The 20,305-nt window shown below is 38.8% G+C and overlaps 1 protein-coding gene and 1 pseudogene across 1 annotated transcript in view; both read right to left on the reverse strand.

Moving 5' to 3' along the window:
- The window catches only part of FARS2 (phenylalanyl-tRNA synthetase 2, mitochondrial), a 208,552-nt gene extending 188,330 nt beyond the window's left edge, over positions 1 to 20,222 (reverse strand). Inside the window, exon 1 of the mRNA XM_013006977.2 lies at positions 20,151 to 20,222. The gene's annotated coding sequence lies outside the window, so the exon portion shown is untranslated. The remainder of the gene's footprint in view (positions 1 to 20,150) is intronic.
- LOC115870309 lies at positions 2,637 to 4,202 on the reverse strand (annotated as a pseudogene).
- Positions 20,223 to 20,305: the final 83 nt, after the last annotated feature.

The raw sequence follows: 20,305 nt of genomic DNA on the forward strand, positions 1-20,305 counted from the left end.
ATGTATTTTAAGTAAGAAATGTTTTCTCTTAATTAATACATTCATAATTAATAAAGAACCAGACACAGGAAAATTCTTCCTTGGAACTCTACTGAGTGGATTGAGTCGCTTAAGTACCGGTAAAAGTTTGGGCGAATAAGAGGAGTTCTTTTCATGAAATCCCCTTCATGCAAGTCACAGAGAGCATGCCCTTGATGTTCTTCTCATTTCTCATTCAGAGAAGACATTGATGTTTCCTAGGTTGTCTTACTTGGGTCATGGTATTGAGATAGGAAAACACTTGTTTATCATCTCTCTACATAGCTACAAATACATATTAATTATGTGAGTGCCTCCTACATATTGTAGGTCACAGTATAAGAAACTTGGAATCACAAGGCTTAAACCCACGGCTGTTAGCTAAAGGTGCACTGTTAGAACCTACCCCTTGGTTGCACCTGTCAAAATGTCCCATTCCTCTCTCCCATCTGTTCTCTCTTTGTTATATCAATTACACTTGCCTATATTAAAAACTTATAATGCATATCTATTATTGTTTTTTAAGAATTATCTTTTTTGACAATTAAAGCACTAGTACTAGTAAGTATACACCTATAGATTCAAATTTCTGATTTATACCATAACTTCTCTTCAGATTTTATATCATATGTTAATAAATTATTATGCTGACAAGTAAAAAAGAAAAACACAATGTTAAGGTACACACTTGAAAATAAAATATGTCAAATCAAAAGGTAGAGCAGGAAAGTAATCGAACAAATAAGGAAATAGGAGACAATTCATTAATCGGGGCAGCTTCCCACAGATCTCCACTTCGTGGTCTTGCCTGGTCGCAGACCTCAGCAGCTGACATCAGACCCACTCAGTCAAGTGTTCTTTAGCTACCAGACATATTAGGGCAGGGCACTCCCCTTTGCCAACAGCCACCTGTCTGAAGATGCTCAGCTCGCTCCCTCCAGCCCACAGCCATCTACATGGCCCAGGCTCTTGCCAGCCCATGCAGACTCACGTCGTTAGTGTATCCTAGGACTAAGAGTCTCAACTCAAGGACCTCAGGTCCAAAGGGTAAGCTCCATTCTCAATTCTTCTTCCTTGATAGTAGTGAGATTCCCCCACAACCTCTGTCCAAATTCCAAAATCACTGCCATCGAGTTGATTCTGACTCATAGAAACCCTATAAAGCCCTGTGGATTTCTGAGACCATATATCTGTTTGGGAGTAGCAAGTCATTTCTTTCTCCCACAGAGCAGCTTGTTATTTTAAACTACTGACATAGTGGTTAGCAGCCCAAAATGTAATCTACTAACCACCAGGGCTCCATTAACCTCTGTAGAATTGGCTTCTTAAACGTAGTAGGATGGCAAAACTGGCCAATACCTATGGTAGACCATAGCCACCTTGTTTACATAATAACTGATCAATCTTTGCAAGTATTTTACACACCTTATTCGCATAATAGAAAAACCAAAAGACTGTGGCCTAACAAAATATATTAGCAGAAATACAAACCCAGGGTCATAAAGGCTATAAACAGAGAAACCCATTACCCTATACCACCTAAAATGGATAAAATCTGTTAATAAAGATGACAATGATCCAAACATCAGCATTTCATGCTTTTAAAAATTATTTTAGCAATCCTTTGAGTTTTATATTTTCTGTTGCATTTAGGGGGGGAAATTATTAAATAAAAAGTGCAATGTGTGGTATGAACCTATCTTTCTATGCTCATCTTTCCATCTGTCTAAAGAAATATTCATGGGACAGTGCTTAGAATGATGCATAGAAAGATGTTTCCCAAATATCTACAGGAATAGTTCTAGATTATAAGATCTGAGGCAGTTTAACCTCTATTTCTCACTCTAGTTTTCTAATTAGTTGGGATGTTTAGATAAGCAACACGTATCATTTCAAGAAAAATGTAAGTCAAACTGAATTTTTGAATGAGGTAAAATCAAATAAACACCTACATACCAAAATGTAGTTACTCTGATGGCATAGTGATTATGTATTGGACTGCTAACCACAAGGTCAGCAGTTCAAAACCACCAGCTCCTCTGTGGGAGAAAGAGCTTTCTATTTTACATAAATAGTCTCAGAAACTCACAGGGGCAGCTCTAGCCTGTTCTGCAGAGTCACTAGGAGTCAGCATCCATTCGATGGCACTGAGTTTGGGGTTTTTTGGTTGTTTGTTTGCTTTTGTTTATTGACTAAAATGTAGAAAATCGTACAAAGAAAATAACTGAAAATTATTTCTATAGATCTAGGACTATGGTCAGCCCAAACACATTAACGGAGCCAGAGTGGGAAAAGGACAGAGCATATGTGAGGACTTCTTAGAAAAGCAGAAAACAGTCTGCAATTTACACGTGAGCACATTATTAGACTGTGCATGAGTCTACGAGCACGGTAGCCCTTGTTAAAGAAGGATTCCACCAGTGAAAGATTAGTTTGTAATCGGTTGCCATGGATGCTGGGGGTACCTTCTCAATTTACCACACTTTGTCAGGTCAGGGCTTTCTTGGTCTACTGCATGGCTCAAATGCTTGAATTGAACTTGGTTATTCCTTTTTTTAATTTGAGATTTATTTCTCAGCCTCAGAATATGTAAAAGACTTGACTGTTTCTATCTTCACTCAAGCTTGTAGAAGGGATAGATTCATCCTTCCCAGTTTTCTACTGACACCTTTAGAAAAGCCATCTCAATGACTTCCAACCACTCACCAATAATACCTCTAAGCCCCATGGGGATTTCATCTGCAGCTCACAGTTGGTGAAAATAAATGGCAATCTGGTTGTGGGCATTCTCTCCTGCAAAGTAGTAGATGCCATCCAAAGAACAGACATTTATAGAGACATTAGCATGTAGTATTTCATATGTGTTTTGACAGACCTAGAATGAAAAAGTACAACTAAGAAGTTTGAGAGAGACAGTATATACATCCAGGGGCACATTCTGATGTGAATTGTCTATATATGAATCGTGCAGCCCAGTTGACTAACAGATAGTTATACCTAATACATTCATAATCTGGGTACTTTATGTTTGCTTCCTTTAATAAAGAAGTGTTGTCTGTGGCCCTTCATTTGTCCACCTGCATACTATGTGCATGACGCTAAAAACGTCCTTTATGATGCACCATGTACTCCTCAGTGGGATGGATGGCTGCTTCTGGTCCTACTTTGTCTGTGAATGGGTTCTTTTACTTTCTGTTTTCTTTTCAAATCAAATTAGTAGGTTGATTAACTGCTTGACAAACTGGGACATCCACCACACGGCAGGATCACAGTGGATATGAATGAGTAGCTCTATAAGATCTCTACTATAGCCAGGGGTAAATATGGAAGACAGAGATGAAAACCGTCTACAATAGGAAGTGCCACCCGTGAACAATTCAACTGACCAGTGTTCGGTGGAGATGCCAGATTTGGGGAGGCAAGTCTCATTTACAGATTGGAACACAATGTCCAATCCAACAGTAGCATAGTGACAATTCTGAGATTCCAAGATGGGTGTTTCTCGGGTGCGACAGTCACTCATGCAGATGAAGGACACATGACGGAGTTGACAGCCATTTCCACAGCCCTTGTTGATACTACACAGTGGCTTTTTGGCTTTGCTTCAGTCCTTGGACTCCAAAAATATGTTATTCTCTTCTTCACCAACTCTGTCAGATTTTTGGTCTCCTTTTCCCACCAGCCAACTGCTCCATCTGCTTCAGGCAGTATAGTGCCATCATTACAAACCTCTCATCATGCCCCAAATCTGAGAGAAACTCATCTCCATGTGTCTGAAGTTCATTTCTTTCTAAACTACTTATTTTCTTCAATTCACTTCATTTTCAATTCTTTTCTTCAGGATTACATGATCCTTTCCTCCCCCCAACATTTCTGGTTTGTTTCTCGTCATTTCTATCTGTTCTTCAGCCTTTACAAGGTGCACTTCTAAAAGCACGCACCCTTGCCACAGCCAGCCTCTGAACAACGGACCTTCTGGTATCCTAAGACATTCAGCCATTAACCCCATGCCTTAATTCTACTGTTTTAAGCATTCAAGCTTTGACAGAATCATGGACAGTTCTTTGTTACAGTTATCTGAGTACTCATTATCTTGTCCCAAGTGACCACCTACATAAAATACCAATGCATCCCACACAGACAATGAGTATAATCAAATGCCAGGAACCAGTCCATGGCCACATTTTCATATTATCCACTCACTCCTCTGGCTTCCTGGAGCTCAAAGAATTGAAGGCATCATAATTCTGTTTTTAACTAGTGCAAAGATGTTGTTTCAATACATGATGCTTCAGACAAATTATTCTTTCTGGTTGTTCTGTGGTGAAATTATCAAAGAGATCCTCCTAGTGGGATGAGTAGGAAGCTTTATTGTCCTACATGTTCTAAGAGCCCACCTGCTAAATAAATCAACCAATAAAGCAATTTACCTTGAATGAAAGCACCATCGGAGTCATGAGTGCACTCTTATCAGAGCAGCAGCCACTCAGGCCAAGGAATTCCTTGCCCCTGTGATACAGAGAAGCGGGTCACAGGGCAACCTCACATAGGCCATCCTGCAAGCTGTCTATTCAGATAAAGCTTTGACTGAGCCTCTGGTCTCCCTATTTCCAAAGGAAATGGAGCAGGTGTCTGCCTCCTTAACCCAAGGAGGGGGAACTGCAGCTGACCCCCTTGGGGCTGATATGTTTTCTATGCAGTGAGAAATAGTATGAGCATGCACTCAACAAGTATTGGGACAAGCTGGAAACCTGAAGTATGTCAGGAAAGAGACAACAAAGGACTGCATGTTGAAAGTTCTTGTACCTACCAATGGTAGATGTTTCTCATGGACCAGATGGAGGCAGTAAGGGGGGGTCAGCAAGGATCATTTCAACTCTTTCTCAAGAGCAGTACCTAGGCTGTTAAGAGGACACCAACAAAGAATGATTCCTCTGTGAACGGGAGCTCAGAAGTACCAGGGATGAAGGAGGGGAGTAAAGGTAGAAGGTGTGTAGCAAGCCAAAGAATCACATCATTCAAGGAAACAGACTAAAAGGACCTACTGGGGTCCATTGCCAAACCCAGGAAAATGCCCTTTAACCGCAATCAAACTGAGAGTACTAAACCACCTAGCTACCACAGAGCCATTCATTACATACCCTCATTCCTTTAGCCCTGCAGAAGCTTAAGTGGTAGACGAGTAGCATAAAGGAAACAGATTAAAAAACGAAAGAGAAAAAACCAGCTGAACACCCTTTGTTATTATAGGTATCTTTCCAGGGAAAGATGGTAAGAAGTAAATTTTCATTCAGAAGCAGGGAAAGAAGGTACTCCCCATGATCACAATTTTAAAACCACACTGAGGTAATTGTGCTTTACTTATATCCTTATAGGCCACGCTAGTGCAACATAATAACTACATATTATGAAATTTCAGTAAATCAGTGAGAAATGTATGGTGAATGGGACACGCGTATATAATTCCTCTCACAACACTTCTTCCTTGCACTTACATCAATTTTTTTTTAAACATTTTATTAGGGGCTCATACAACTGTTATCGCCATCCATACACACATCAATTGTGTAAAGAGCATTTGTACATCATTCTCAAAACATTTTCTCTCCACTTAAACCCACTTACATCAATTTTATTAACAAAAACGCAATGATAAAGCAGAATGGGCAAACAGATGGAACTAAGAATTATATATTGGTCCAAAGCAAACTAGTTAGAATACTCAAAAGCAGTGCTTGGTAAGGAGACAAGAGAGGATATGAGAGGGATACTGAACAATGAAGAAGTGGTATAATTATGTCCCACCTGTCAGTCCTGGTAGAATCAAAGAACTGTTGAAGTAGTGATACAAAAGGAGCAAGCTGGATATGTAGGAACAACAGAAGAGAATAAAGCTTAAAATTGAGATTATAGAAGAGGTTCAGTCAATAAAACATGCTTGACGCTGAGTCTCATTTGGGCCACTTACTATATATGCTTTCTCATTCCATAGGACTGTTATGAGTGCTATGTAAAGTAACACATAAAGGAGCTAACCAGAAACCTGGCACATATTAAGCACACAAAATGTAGTCACATTAGTCCAGATGGAAGATCATGAGTACAGGAAAAGAGATGTCAGAAGGTAAAAGAGAAAAACAACTGAACTATATAGCAAAACTCACCCCTGTGTGAAAATTCACATACTTAGTTTCAAATATAAGAATCCTGCAGGCTGAATGAAATCCATTTTGAGGGGAAAAGAAATAAGAAAACAAAGTAATATTAGTAAATCATGAACATTACTGCTTTCAATTGGCAAATATTTATTGAATCCTACACAGATATTTGTTCACTTTCATGCACATAAATATTGAATCCTATGCAAATAATCATTAAATCCTACGCAAAGGTTATTGAACCTTATGCTAAGCAGCCAGTTTAATCATTGATTTCAACATCTATATCTTTTTGCACATAAGCAAAATTAGACATTGATTAGAGGTAAAATAGATGGCTGTTTGTACTCAGAAAGAGTAGGGGAGCCCAGGATAATCTGACATGAGGGTCTGCCCATAGACAAGGGCATGTATATCTGCAACATGATGGGGCAGAATTGTGATCCAAACTCACAGAAGAGACAGAAGCTACACAGCATGAGAGAAACATCCTAGCATTATAATTGCCTAGCCAGGCGTTCCCAATCTATTCTAACATGAAAATAGGGCGTGAAAAATTACTCAACCCCCATAAGATTGCAGATGTACTTTTAATATCCATTGTATAATTTTTCAAAAATCCCTAGTGGCACTGTGGCCTAAACAATTCCCTGCTAACTCCCAGGTCAGCAGTTTAAGCCCACTAGTTGCTCCAGTAGAGAAAGATGAAATTGTCTGCTCCCATAAATATGTGCAGTTTCCAAAACCCTAAGATGCAATTCTACTCTGTACTGTCGGGTCACTGAGTTGGAATTGACTCGCAGGCAACCAAAATCAAACTCACTGCCATCAAGCTGCTGACTCATAGCAACCCCTGTCGGTTTCCTAGACTGTAACTGCTTACAGGAGTAAAAAGTCCCATCTTTCCCCCATGGAGCTGCAGATGGATTCAAAGAGGATTGCAGCCCAAAGTGGAACCCCTGCACCACCAAGCCTCCTTTGACTCCAGGGCAGTGGGTTTTTGTTGTTGCTTGGTAAAATTCAAAAGTACTGGGAAATATTAATGAATCATAATTGATTTATAATCTTTACATACATACTATTAGTCCTTGGTGGCACCAACAGTTAAATATTTGATGAGTCCTAACACTGGCAGTCTGAAGCCACCCAGAGGTACCTTGGAAGACAGGCCTGGTAATCTGCTTCCCTTAAAAGGGTCATACCCTTAAAAGCGCTATGAAGCATAGTTCTACTTTGTACACAAGGGGTGTCTATCTATTGGAATTGACAGAACACTAGTGGCATAGTGGTTACGTCGGGCTCCTAACCTCAGGGTCAGCAGTTAGTAACCACCAGCAGTTCCTCAGGAGAAAGGCAAGGCTTTCTACTCCCATAAAGAGCTGTAGTCTCAGAAACTACAGTTCTACTCTGTCCTATAAGGTCACTGTGAGTCGGAATCAACTTGTGAGCAGTGAGTCAGTGAGTGGGTGGGTGAGTGGGTGAGTGGGTGAGTGGGTGAGTGAACACAATACACTTCTTGCTGATGTTTGAAAAATAAAAGGATATGTGCATATACGTTGGAAACTATTCAACCTTGGTGCACAAAGAAATTCCTTAGTCCATTTTATTCCAAAGTCCCCTAGCCCATGGGTTAGAAACCATTGTTTTAACTGATTATGTTAAAAGAACCGCTAGTCTTTGGGCTTTTGTTGTTTCTGGTTTTCATCCTGTAACTGATCAACTGAAATTGGAAGGGATTCTAGCAAAATATAAAAGTGATCAAGTAGCAAATCTTTATAGAACACATACTGTATATCATAACACTGATCGGTCACTCTTTAAGTATCTACATATTGTACTTTTTCAAGCACATAGTCAAAGAGAATGTAAGATAACCCAACCTTTGAACAAACAATGTTTGAAAAAGAATGTTTACCCAAAAGGAAAATTGGACGTGTTTGAGGAGGTACTGATTACAGAGTAAAAATTAAAAATAAATTATTTTTTAGTTTCTCCAGGCTTTCAGGCTTCAAACCACCAAATAGCACCCTATAGTATAGAAATTGCAAACATTTGGAGGGATCAAATAGTTCTTTTCAAATTTCAAATGTGTCAAGTGCATTAGACCACTTAAGTCAAGCTCTCCAAGTTTCAGGATTTGGTGGATGGTGGGAAAATATAAGTAGCAATGCCTACATCTTTCAGTTGGCAAGAGAACCAAGTGAGGATAAGTCAAAATGCATGGGTAAGTCAAAAAGCATTAACTTAGGGTAAGTTAAAAAAGGTTCCAGTTCATAAACTTAAGGGTTTATTCCAAAGAAAACATGCTTAAACACATCTTCATGATCAGTGGCTGGCTACAGACAAGTTCTATAAGTAACACACCTATCTTAGTCTCCTTAGGGTGCCTTCAAATATAAGATCTGATTAAAACAGTGCTTATTACAGCAGTCAAAACAACCTGGTCAACAGTACAATGAGAGATAACATAGAACAATGGAACGAAATAGATAACTCAAAAATAAACACATTCACCTACAGGCAACTGATTTTGACAAAGGACCAAAAAAATGTTAAAGGGGATAGGAACAGACTCTTCAAAAAAAGGTATTGGAAAAGTGAATCACCATATGCAGAAAAATGAAACAGGATTTGTACCTCACCCAAAGCATAAAAATAAACTCAGGATAGATTAGAGACCTAAATATAAACCCCAGAGGTATAAGGATCATCAATAAGAAAATTGGGACAAATTTAAGGGCCCTAGGGCAGAGCACACAGAGACTACCAAGAATAATAAAGGAAAAACACACTGTGGAAAAGACAAATTAGATGACGGGAACGGACAACGAACAAAACAATTAGGCATATCAAAGAATTCATCAAAAGAATAAAATCAATGCTCACAGATTAGGAAAATAATGTTTAGCAATGACATAATGGACCAAAGTATAATTATCAAAGTCTATAAAATTCTGTTAACACTTCATTAAGAAAAAAAAAAATGATCTAATTAAAAAGCAGACAAAAATGTGAAGACAGTTCTCAAAAAAATGACACTCAAATGGCTAACAAAAACATAAAAAATGCTCATGATCACTAGCCATCAGGAAGATGCAAATCAAAACTAAGATGAGATATCACCATACACCCAAAATGATAGCCCAAAAGTATACAACAACAAATGCTGGAAAGGGTGTGGAGATTGGAACACTTATTATACACTGTTAGTGGGTTCACAAACATGAACACTCATTATGAAAAGCATTGGTGCTACCTAAAACAAATGGGGATAGAAATACCATTCAAACCAGCCAATAAACACCTCTACTAGACATATACCCCAAAGTAGTAAGAGACAGATATATATATTCTCCCACATTCATCATAGCACAGTTCACAACAGCAAGAAGCTAGAAACAGCCCAAATGCAAATCAGGAAAAGAAGGGGTAAAGAAACCAGTGTACACACACAATGGAAAAAACAGTGATGCAAAGTTAAACAAGCAGCCTTCTAGCAGGGAAGCAACAGCGCCCACATGGAAGAAGCATACCAGCCTGTGTGATCATGAGGTGTCAACAGAAATAGGTATCCGAAGTTCCAAAACAAGTAATCAAATTGCCCTGAAGGAGCATGGACAAAGTGGAGGGCCAAAACCCACCTGTAAGATAATTGGACAGTCCCTCTCAGAAGGGCCACACTGAAGGGATGATAAATCTAGGATGCGGTCTAGTACTGACGATACATAACTATCCCCTAGTTCTTTAATACTTCCTCCTTTAATATTATGATCGTTGTTTTACCCCATTAATCTTGTTAGCCCTGCGTATGTTCATTTGTCTAATTAAAATCCTTCAATTCATGAAAGACAAGATAGATAACCCTTCAGAAACAGTAACTGAAGTAATGATTCCCTGCGGGTAAAGAAATAAGTGGGGGGAATGGGGAGCTGATAGCAATGATGACTGCATAATCCCACTTGAGTGGAACGAACAACAGAATTGCAGGTAAACAGATACATTGATGGTTTAAGATACGTGGGGGGCGGGGGGGAGGGTAAGGTATATATTATATAATAATAAGGGTTCCTAGGGGGTAGGGTAGGGGTAGGAGGGGATATCAATGAGTTCAAGAAGAAAGAAAATGTTTTGAAACTAGTGGTGGTAGCAATTGTACAATTATTCTTGATCAAATTGAATTATGGACTGTTATAATATCTGCAAGAGCTCCTAATAAAATGATTAAAAAAAACAAACCAGTGATGCAACCATAAAACACCTCATGACATGGATGGACCTGGAGCCCACTATACTGAGTTAAATTAGTCAACCACAAAACGTAAAATATTATATGAGAACCTTACTATAAAAATAAATATCAAGACAATGACAATAAATATCAAGACAATGACAGACTTCTGTTCTTAGTTCATCTAATCTTCTAATCCAGTCTCCCAAGCAATGATGTAGTGTGCTTGCCTGCTGCTCATGAGACTACAGAAGGCTAAATATGACAGTGAAAGTCCAGAACCCATTTACATGGTCCTCTATGTGGATTAAGCCTCAGGTGAATTCCCTATGGCTATGGTCCAAGAATAGGAATGGACTTGTTATCAGACAGAGTATACAGAAGAATGGATTACTGCAGTTGTTCTTAGGTTAAAACGTGACATCTTGTAAATTGATCTCCCTTTGGATCTGATGTATATTTGTTCCAATATTTAATATTTTCTGCTTTCCTTTTGAGTAAGGTTTCTCTCTGTTTTATTCTGTTAGTGTTGTTGGGGTTTTCTTTGTGCTATGTTTTTCTGTAAATGAAATCCAGGATAGGTAAATCTAGAGAGAGCAACAGGATTAAATGGTTTCCTATTTAAGGGAAGTTGGTGGGTAATAGGAAGCTAACAACAAGTACAAGGAAGAAGAAATGTTCTAAAATAGATAGTGTTGATGGCTGAACTATTAAAATATATATGATACAGGAATTTTTTAAGTGGTTCTTTCTGAAGGGATCCATCTACTGACCCAGTTAAATTCAAGGCAGAGAGGTCACGGCAACTATTTTTTGAGATTTCCAAAGGACAATCTTAATAGATTTTCTCCAAGGATGCAGGATAATTATAGTGATGAATTAGGAAGAAGTTTGAAAAACAAGGAAAACTGCATTAGTGAGATAAAGGCCAGGAAAATTGGGCAGAGGAATTTTTTTAACCATTACAAAAATGTACCTACTCACTCTTGGAGGGTACCAAGAGCTACCTTATAAAATTTTCATTAAGAAACCTTAACCCATCCACCCTACAACTCTGATCTTACCCTTTCAAATGTCTTTTTATTCTCCAAATTCAAAGAACACTGAAAAGGAACACAGTGTGAGTCCTGGAAGGATGATAAAACTATTGCTATAATGTGGGATAAATCAAAGTATACAGAATTATTAGGGAACGGGTTAGAGCACCACTTTCAGAAGAGTACAGCCCTAGATGGAAACTATCTTGAGAAACAATAGCTTCATGTTTTGATATTTCTATTTAATTACAGTTTCTATGATTTTTGCAACATCTATTGACGTACTTGGTGTCTTTTGCAGTGCCTATCTGTTTAAAATATTTAGAAAGGACTTAAACTCTAGTATTGTTTATGACCCTCAGGGAAAATCTTCCCATAAGGCTCAAAATTACATATGTATGTCATGTAATAATCATTTTTCCTTTTCAAGGAAAGCAGACTAGGTGAATAGTGCAAGACTGTTTTACTTCATGTATATTAGAGTCTGTGGTCCCTTGCACGACAGATTGCAGAAGAAAAATGACTCAAAATGCCTGCCAATCTCCTGCTGACAGGTCCTCAACAGAAATGCCTTAATGCTTTCTTGTGTGTCCACTGATGTTCAAATGAGCCCTGGTGGCCCAGTCATTAAGCCCTTGGCTGATAACCAAAAAAATTAGTTCAAACCCACCAGTTAGACCAAAGTAATATTTCCGTAAATATTACAGCCATGGAAATTCTAGGATGCAGTTCTACTCTATCCTACAGGGTTTCTGTGAATCTGAAAAACTTAATGTTGTGTCTTGGTTTATTTTTTCTTTAGATATCTGATTATACACAAATATATTCAAATCTATAGTGCAGAAAATCTTTTTGTCTCTAACACCTTACCCTAATCCCCAATTTTCCACAATAGAGACACAGCAGTTTGAAATCTGCAACAATCCAGACAATTAAGCACCCCACCTTCTGACAGAGCACAGCAAAAGTACAAGGATTCTGTAGGGAAAAGAAGGGATGTAAGACCATTTCGTGAGTCACAGACACTGGAGTCTTGCAATTTCTATTTCCTTGAACTCAAAATACAAAGTTAAGGGAGTTTAATCATGAGATGATAGGTCGCTCTAAGCTGAGGGAGAATATTGAAAGTAACAGACTGCTAAAAGGACAAACTGATCTGTCTTGGAAGAAGTACAGCCAGAGTGTTCCTTAGACTCAAGGGTGGACATGTTGTCAGGAAAGACCAATCCTGCGGAAGGACATCATGTTGGGAAACCTGAAGGGGTAGTAAAACAGAAAAAGGTCCAAGGAGATAGGCTGATGCCCTGGCTGAAACAATGGGCTCAGGCATGGGAACACTTGTGAGGATGGCACAGGACAGGGCAGTGTTTTCATGGTATTGTGCATGAGGTCGCTACAGGTTGAAGCCAGCCCGATGGCACTTAACAATAGCTAAGAGAGCCCTAGTAGTGCATACTTGAGTGCTGAAATAATCTGAAGGTCAGCAGCTCAAAGCAACCAGCCACTGCACTGGAGAAAGACGAGGTAGTTGGCTTCCATAAGGAGTACAGCACGTCAGAAGGCCATTGCACTTCTGTTGGTGAGTAAACTGGGTGAACCAAACTCCCGTTGGTGGGGGGCGGGGATAGCTTAACAAAACTTATATGGACCCAAAGGAGAAAATATACCTGATACGATGCTCCTAATTGGACACTTTTGACCTAACTCTTCTCCAGCCCTTGTTGACTCAGGTTGTGTTATAGACTACTGGAACTTTATACTCTGTCCTTTCAAGGCACACAACATCCTTCGTAGGGCACACCAGAAAGACTCCACGTAGAACTCCATGAAGCAAACGGGGCTTTACCTCAAACTAACCTGTAGCAACTTAAAGAATCTACGTATGCTCTAGCCCTTACAGTTCAACTTCCCTAGTGTAAGCAGATGACTGCTGTCCCAAAAATGTAGAATTGGAGGTCCTTGGACTTTGGCTCAGATCTCTTCCTTCTGTGGTTCCCAATGAATGTCGGCCTGGGAATACCATATATTTACTTTTTTAAATGCTCTACTTGCTTTTTTTACAACATGTATTAGTCTGGCAGGCATGTGAATGCATGTTATTAAAAGTTTTGTCCTATCGCCAACCCCCACTGTTCATGTAAATAGTGTCTAGTCACTTAAGAGTTTAGTTACCTTTGCAAGTCAATAATTCATTTGGGATTAAAAAGCCATTCTATACTTGTGTAATTTCCTTTTCTCAACATTTTAAATTCTATACCATTGGCTAATTTATGTCTTAAGGGGATGAATGATTTATAATGTTCTCTGTAATTCATAGATGTATGAACGGATTTTGAGCTCACACTTAATTCTACCCCAATCTATGAACAATTCGTTTTTATGAAAAGACCCTACTCAATACTTCCCCTCATGAAGAGACCACAGAAGTACCTGAAGTACATGGCAGATGTAGTTCGATTGAAATGTAACACCTTATCATTTGATCTCCCTTTTGACCCATTTTAAAGATGTTTCAGCTTTTTATATTGTCTGCTTCCTTTTGGATGAAGTTTTTCTATGTTTTGTCTAGTCATTGTGGTTTGATTCGCATTGTTTGCATTTTGTATGATTTTCTGTTTATGAAATCCAGGATAGGAAAATCTATACAGACAGACTGGATTAATAATTACCTAGGGGAATGGCATGGCAAGTTTATGGGGAAATGGGGAGCTAACAATGAGTACAGGAAGAATATGTTCTAACATGAATGGTTGTGATGACTTTACAACTCTTCTTAATATGATTGAATGATTAAATTGTATGGCATATATGATATGAGTAGTTTTTTTAAAACTATTTTTTTAAAAAGAGTACAGACTTGAAAGCCCTAATAGGCTCCACTTTATCTTCCAGGGTGGCTGAAGGACAGCAACAAGTTAAGAGACAACAGCATTCGGATTCACATGAACTAAAGTATCAAATGTAGTAACTAATTTAGCCCGTCTAACTTGACTTATATTGCCCCAACATAATTATTTCATTATTTTCCATTTTCACTCATTTCAATGTCGTGATTTAGACAATTCTTTATACGATAACACAAAGATTAAGTCATTTATCTAAAATGACATGGGGAATCTATGATACAACTAAGTTGGAACTGCAACCAAACTGCCAAATACTAGGCGAGGTTTCCCCTGACTATCACATGTAAAGCAGCCCTGATTACATGTTGGGCTGCTAACAGTAAGTTCGAAACCACCCTGGGCGAAATACAAGGCTTTCTATTCCCATAAGGAGTTAGTCTCAGAAACTCAATTCTACCTTGTCCTATAGGGTCACCATGAGTCAGAATCAACTTAATGGCAGTGAGTTAGTGAGTTAGAGTTGTTTTTTTTTGTTTTGTTTCTGGCTTAAATAGAACATGTATAATCATTTCAAATATGCATAATAAATCTCTGTAGGAAAACTAACTCCAAAAATCTAGGATTATAGCCTGTTGAAAGTTAAAAGCTGTATCTAAAAGTATCTTAGCCGTAAGTCAATAACTGCTGTCAATAATTTATACAATCTCTCGAGACTATTATAAATACAGATTCTAAAAGCAATTTTAAACCCTGGATAGTAACCAAACAAAATGAGAATCATTTCCATGCTACTAAAGTTATCAAAAACATAAAATAAAAACATTATTTTTTTAAATCATTTTATTGTGGGCTCATTCAACTCTTATCACAATCCATACACACATCAATTGTGTAAAGCGCATTTGTACATTCGTTGCACTCATCATTCTCAAAACATTTGCTCTCCAATTAAAATAAAAACTTTCAATGATCAGGAGCTCATCACTTCAAACTATAAAAATTGTGTCAATAAAGTTTAAGATAATGCAAAATCTTGGGAGAATAAAAACCTAACACATAAGTGTCCAAAATACCAATCATTTCTCTGAAAGGACAAGATGCTGGCTCAGTTAGAATAATAAGCGACTACACTACATTCATCATATTTTCTATTAAGGAAAATTAATGTCTAACAATATAAAATCTAAACTTAATCAGGGAACACTGTAATATAAAGAAATAAAGCCATATCTGTGCTGTGGCTGAACATTTCATATTACCTAAAATTGTTGTGGGTGATGAGACCATTATAGTATTTGTGTTTCGTGTTTGTCCTGGTTAGGCTTGGATACATAAATCTAAGGATTTTATTCATGTTTTCATTCACTCATTAGTTCATTTATTCATTCAACAAGTACTTTAACAAAGTAAATATGATCTCTGTCCTCATGGAACTGACATTTTTTTGAAAGAAATAAACACTAAAGCAATGACCTACAGTTATGTAAAAAAATTGTTTTAAGTATATGGCAGTGTGAAAAATAATAATGAAGTATACTTTAAATTGACATAAGGGAACACCTTGCTGAAAAAATGATATTTAAGCTGTATAGTTCTTAATCAAGTGGAGTGTGGATGAAGTCTGATTATTCCAACAAGGCATTCTCACATATAAAAGTGCTGAAGTGGAGAAAAGCTTGACCCATATGGACACAAAGCAGCTCTGGGGTTCAGCTGCTAGCTACAAGGTCTATGGTTCAAATCCACCTGCCACTCTTCAAGAAAACGATATGGTAGTTTGCTTTGGGAAAAGTTAACAGCCATAGAAATCATATGGAGCAGTTCTACTCTATCCTAAGGGGTCCTATGTGTCTGAATGGATTCCATGGAGATGAATTTGGTTTTTATTCAGATCTTGGGTTTTATAAAATTACATAAAAATATTGACTGTAATGGCAAAAATATCCCAAATTTTCTGCTTAGCTACTATTGGTAACAACAAATAGTCCTCAGGATAGTAACAAGAATATATTACTATAAGCAATAAGTTATTGCTTATCTAGTCCTCTATAGGTTTCTTGAGGAGTTTTAGAGTCTTTGTAACTCTATTGTCTCATATGTTGCTGCCGTCGTTCTTAGCTGCCATTGAGTTGGCTCTGACCCACAGCAGCGCTAAGTACAACAGAACAAAACACGGCACAAGTCCTGCAACATCATCACAATTGTTCCTATGCCTGAGCCCATTGCTGCCACCACTGTGTCAATCCGTCTCTTTGAGGACCTTCCTCTTTATTGCTGCCCCTCTACTTTACCAAGGGCTGTTCTCTCCTGACAAGTCCAAAGAATGTAAGATGAATTATTGCCATCCTTGCCTCTAAGGAGCACTGTGGCCACATATCTTCCAAGAGAGAATTTCAGTATTCTTCTCCACGGCCATAAATGATATACATAGATTCTTCTTCAGCCTTCCTTACTCAATGTCCAACTTTCAAGTGCATATGCAGCAACTGAAAATACCATGGTGTGGCAGTTACATAATCTCCTATCAGTTTGAATGAAGGGGTAGAGTCTAGCCTGTCAATCAGATGCCAATGGTGCTTCTGTGTGGACATGGCATTCTCCTTAGGATTCTGGAAACTCCTATCTTCCTCCCTGAAGGCCAGACACACTCTCTCTGCTACACCTTCCTGTTGACAAGGAACATGGAGCCACACTGATAGCAGCCGGAGCCTTGGAGATACTTCCACCACCACTGGATCCACAAGACTTTCCACCCACGGGCCTGTTATCTTCCCATGCATTCAGCATCACAGCATGTGTTGAGTGAATCTGAAGAGGAATTTATAGAATGATATCAGACATATGGGTCAATAATGAACTTATGGATTTGATCTGGACTGGGTTGGGATGTTTTCTTAATATATAATTACTCTTCGATACAAAACTCCCTCATACACATGAGTGTCTTGGACTAACATATGGATTAGTCCTGGGCTAACATACATGGCTTAATTAGGCTCACCTTAGTCATTAAAGTAACATCCTTGCTTTTCAATACTCTGAAGAGGTCTTGTACAGCAGATTTAGATAATGAGACTTGTCTTCTGATCTCTTGACTGTTGCTACTATGAGCACTGATTGTAAATGCTAGCAAGATAAAAATCCTTGAAAACTTCACTCTTTTCTCCATTTATCCTGATGTTACCAATTGGTCTAGTTTTTAGGGCTTTGGTCTTCTTTAGGGTGAGTTGCAATCCACACTGAAGGCTATGATCGTTGATCTTCATCAGCAAGTACTTCAAGTCCTCCTCACTTTCAACAAGCAAAGTTGTATCATCTGTATATTGCAGGTTATTAATAAGGCTTGTATAGTTTGTGGCATCAAAGTGCCCAATATTCTTCTTGAATGACATAAATGAAGAAAAGGATTTCAGTTTAATCAACTATATAATGATAATAGCTAAGGTTCCCTTCCAGTTGAATAAAAACAAAAACGCTCACGGCCATCAAGTTGTCACAAACTCATATTGTCCCTATTTGACAAGGTAGAACTGTCCCTATGAATTTCTGTAACTCTTTACTGGAGTAGAAAGCCTCATCTTTCTCCCAGAGCTTTCAGAACTGCATGCCTTATGGTTAGTAGCCCAATGTGTACCTACTCCACCACTAGGGCTCTATCGTTTCAGTGGCGTATGCTGGAAGAATGAAGGATCATTAACACATACTCATCTAGTGTGGAATCAATCCTAAATCATATTACAAAAGATTTATTCTAAGTAATATATTCCTTACAATCCACTTGACATATAAGCTAAAGGACAGTAAGTTGCTTTGCATCGTTTCAGATTTCTCTTCAAAAATGTTCACTGTAATTTTAATACAAAATAATATATGATTTCATAAAGAACTACACGTAACTAATAAGTATAGACAATTAAGCTTTTTGTTCATTTGTTTTGTTTTGTTTTTGTTTGTTTGTTCATTTTAAGGCCTAAGTAGGAGTAAAGATGCACTGGTGGTACAACGGTTAAGCACTGGACTTTTAAGTAAGAGGGTATCTGTGAAAACCCACCAGCTATGTGGGAAATAAGGCCTGCTCCTATCCTATAAAAATTATGGCTTAAGAAACCTTATAAGGCAGTTCTACTCTGTCCTATAGGGTCACTATGGGTCAAAATCAACTACATAGCATCAAGTTTGGTTTTCTGGTTTTGATGAAGAGTTCTCAACCCAGATTGGAAAAATACAACTTTCCTCTAGTTCCTGTTTCCCCCTCTCTCCACTATCATGATCCGAACTCTACCTTGCAAGTCTGGCTAGACCAGAGGATGTACACTGGTACAGATAGGAACTGGTAACAGGGAATCCAGGGAGGATGATACCTTCAGGACCAGTGGTATGAGTGGCGATACTGGGAGCATAGAGGGAGGGTGGGTTGGAAAGGGGGAACCGATTACAAGGATCTACATGTGACCTCCTCCCTGGGGGATAAACAACAGAAAAGTGGGTGAAGGGAGACGTCGGACAGGGCAAGATATGACAAAGTAATAATTTATAAATTATCAAGGGTTCATGAGGGAGAGAGGAGCGGGTAGAGATGGGGAAAAATGAGCTGATGCCAGGGGCTTAAGTGGAGAGCAAGTGTTTTGAGAATGATGAAGGCAATGAATGTACAAATGTGCTTTACACAATTGATGTATGTATGTATTGTGATAAGAGTTGTATGAGCCCCTAATAAAACGATTAAAAAAAAGAAAGCAAATGTTTTGAGAATGATGATGGCAACAAATGTACAAATGTGCTTGACACAATGGATGGATATATGGATTGTGATTACGAGTTGTACGAGCCCCCAAAAAATGATTTAAAAATATTAATAAATAAATAGGAAATACCTAAGGAGGGGGAAAAAACCATCCTCAACTTTGAACCCATTAGATTTTCAAACTCAACCAGTCATCTCTGCAATAATGATGTGATCAAATTGGAGGCTTAACATAGCTTTGGTGTTTTAATTTTTTATTAGTCTTTATGGCAATGATATTCAACATTCTGGTAAAAAATATGATAAGGTCAGAAGGGAAACCTGATACCCCTAAAGCAGCGGAGGTCAAACGACCCTTTCACAGGGGTCGCCCAATTCATAACAGTAGCGAAATTACAGTTATGAAGTAGCAACGAAAATAATTTTATGGTTGGGGATCACCATCAACATGAGGAACTGCATTAAAGGGTCGCCACATTAGGTTGAGAACCACTGCCCTAAAGTTTCTGAAAACCAAGTTGCTTAGCAGTGGAGCCAAGTGTCCTGCAATCTAGATGATGCACAATAATCTCAAAACGAGACATATGAAAATACAAACAGAACTTTGGGCAGTTTGAAAGAATGAAAAGAAGGGTGTTTGTTTTTAATGCTTAAAGTTGCTCCCCGCCCCGCCCCCAGCCCCCCGCCCGTGATTGGGGCACAAAGTCATGGTTGTCCTAGCGCTGATTTTTTATAAAAAGCAAGACTCCAAAAATATGAGGTTTGCAGAGATTATTAAAAGTGATCGAGAGAAAGTTCCCTATGCCCAATCCCACACTTAGAGACCACTACCTTCACAAGGCAGGTCAAAATAAACCGGAGTCTTCTGAGGAAGCCCAAGAGTGAAGATAACTGTCAAGTTTCAAGTAGAAAAACCAGACTTCTTGGCTTTCCTCTGAAATGATCCCAGCAGAGCCTTCACATTTCTGAATGGCCCCGCCTGGTCTGCAGCCCATGCTGACTCGCCTTCCCCACCCTCACAAAACTCTGAGCGGCGCCTGACTCCAAAGCTAAAGCATGGAAAAGAACCTGCTCACGTGGGAAAGTTCACGGCTACGGGCAAAAGCTAACGCTACTCACATGGGAAAGTTCACGGCGAAGTGCAAACTACCACACAAGGCGCGTCGCATGCCCACACTGAAGCGAGACCGTCACTCACCCACCACTTGCCCGGAAACCCGGACCCGAAGGGCTTCAAGTTCGGCAGCGCTCGCAGGCCGGCAGCACGCTCCCTC

Source organism: Echinops telfairi, unplaced genomic scaffold (assembly GCF_000313985.2).
Source record: "Echinops telfairi isolate 266 unplaced genomic scaffold, ASM31398v2 ScPeMD7_655;HRSCAF=1070, whole genome shotgun sequence".
Classification (NCBI taxonomy): domain Eukaryota; kingdom Metazoa; phylum Chordata; class Mammalia; order Afrosoricida; family Tenrecidae; genus Echinops; species Echinops telfairi.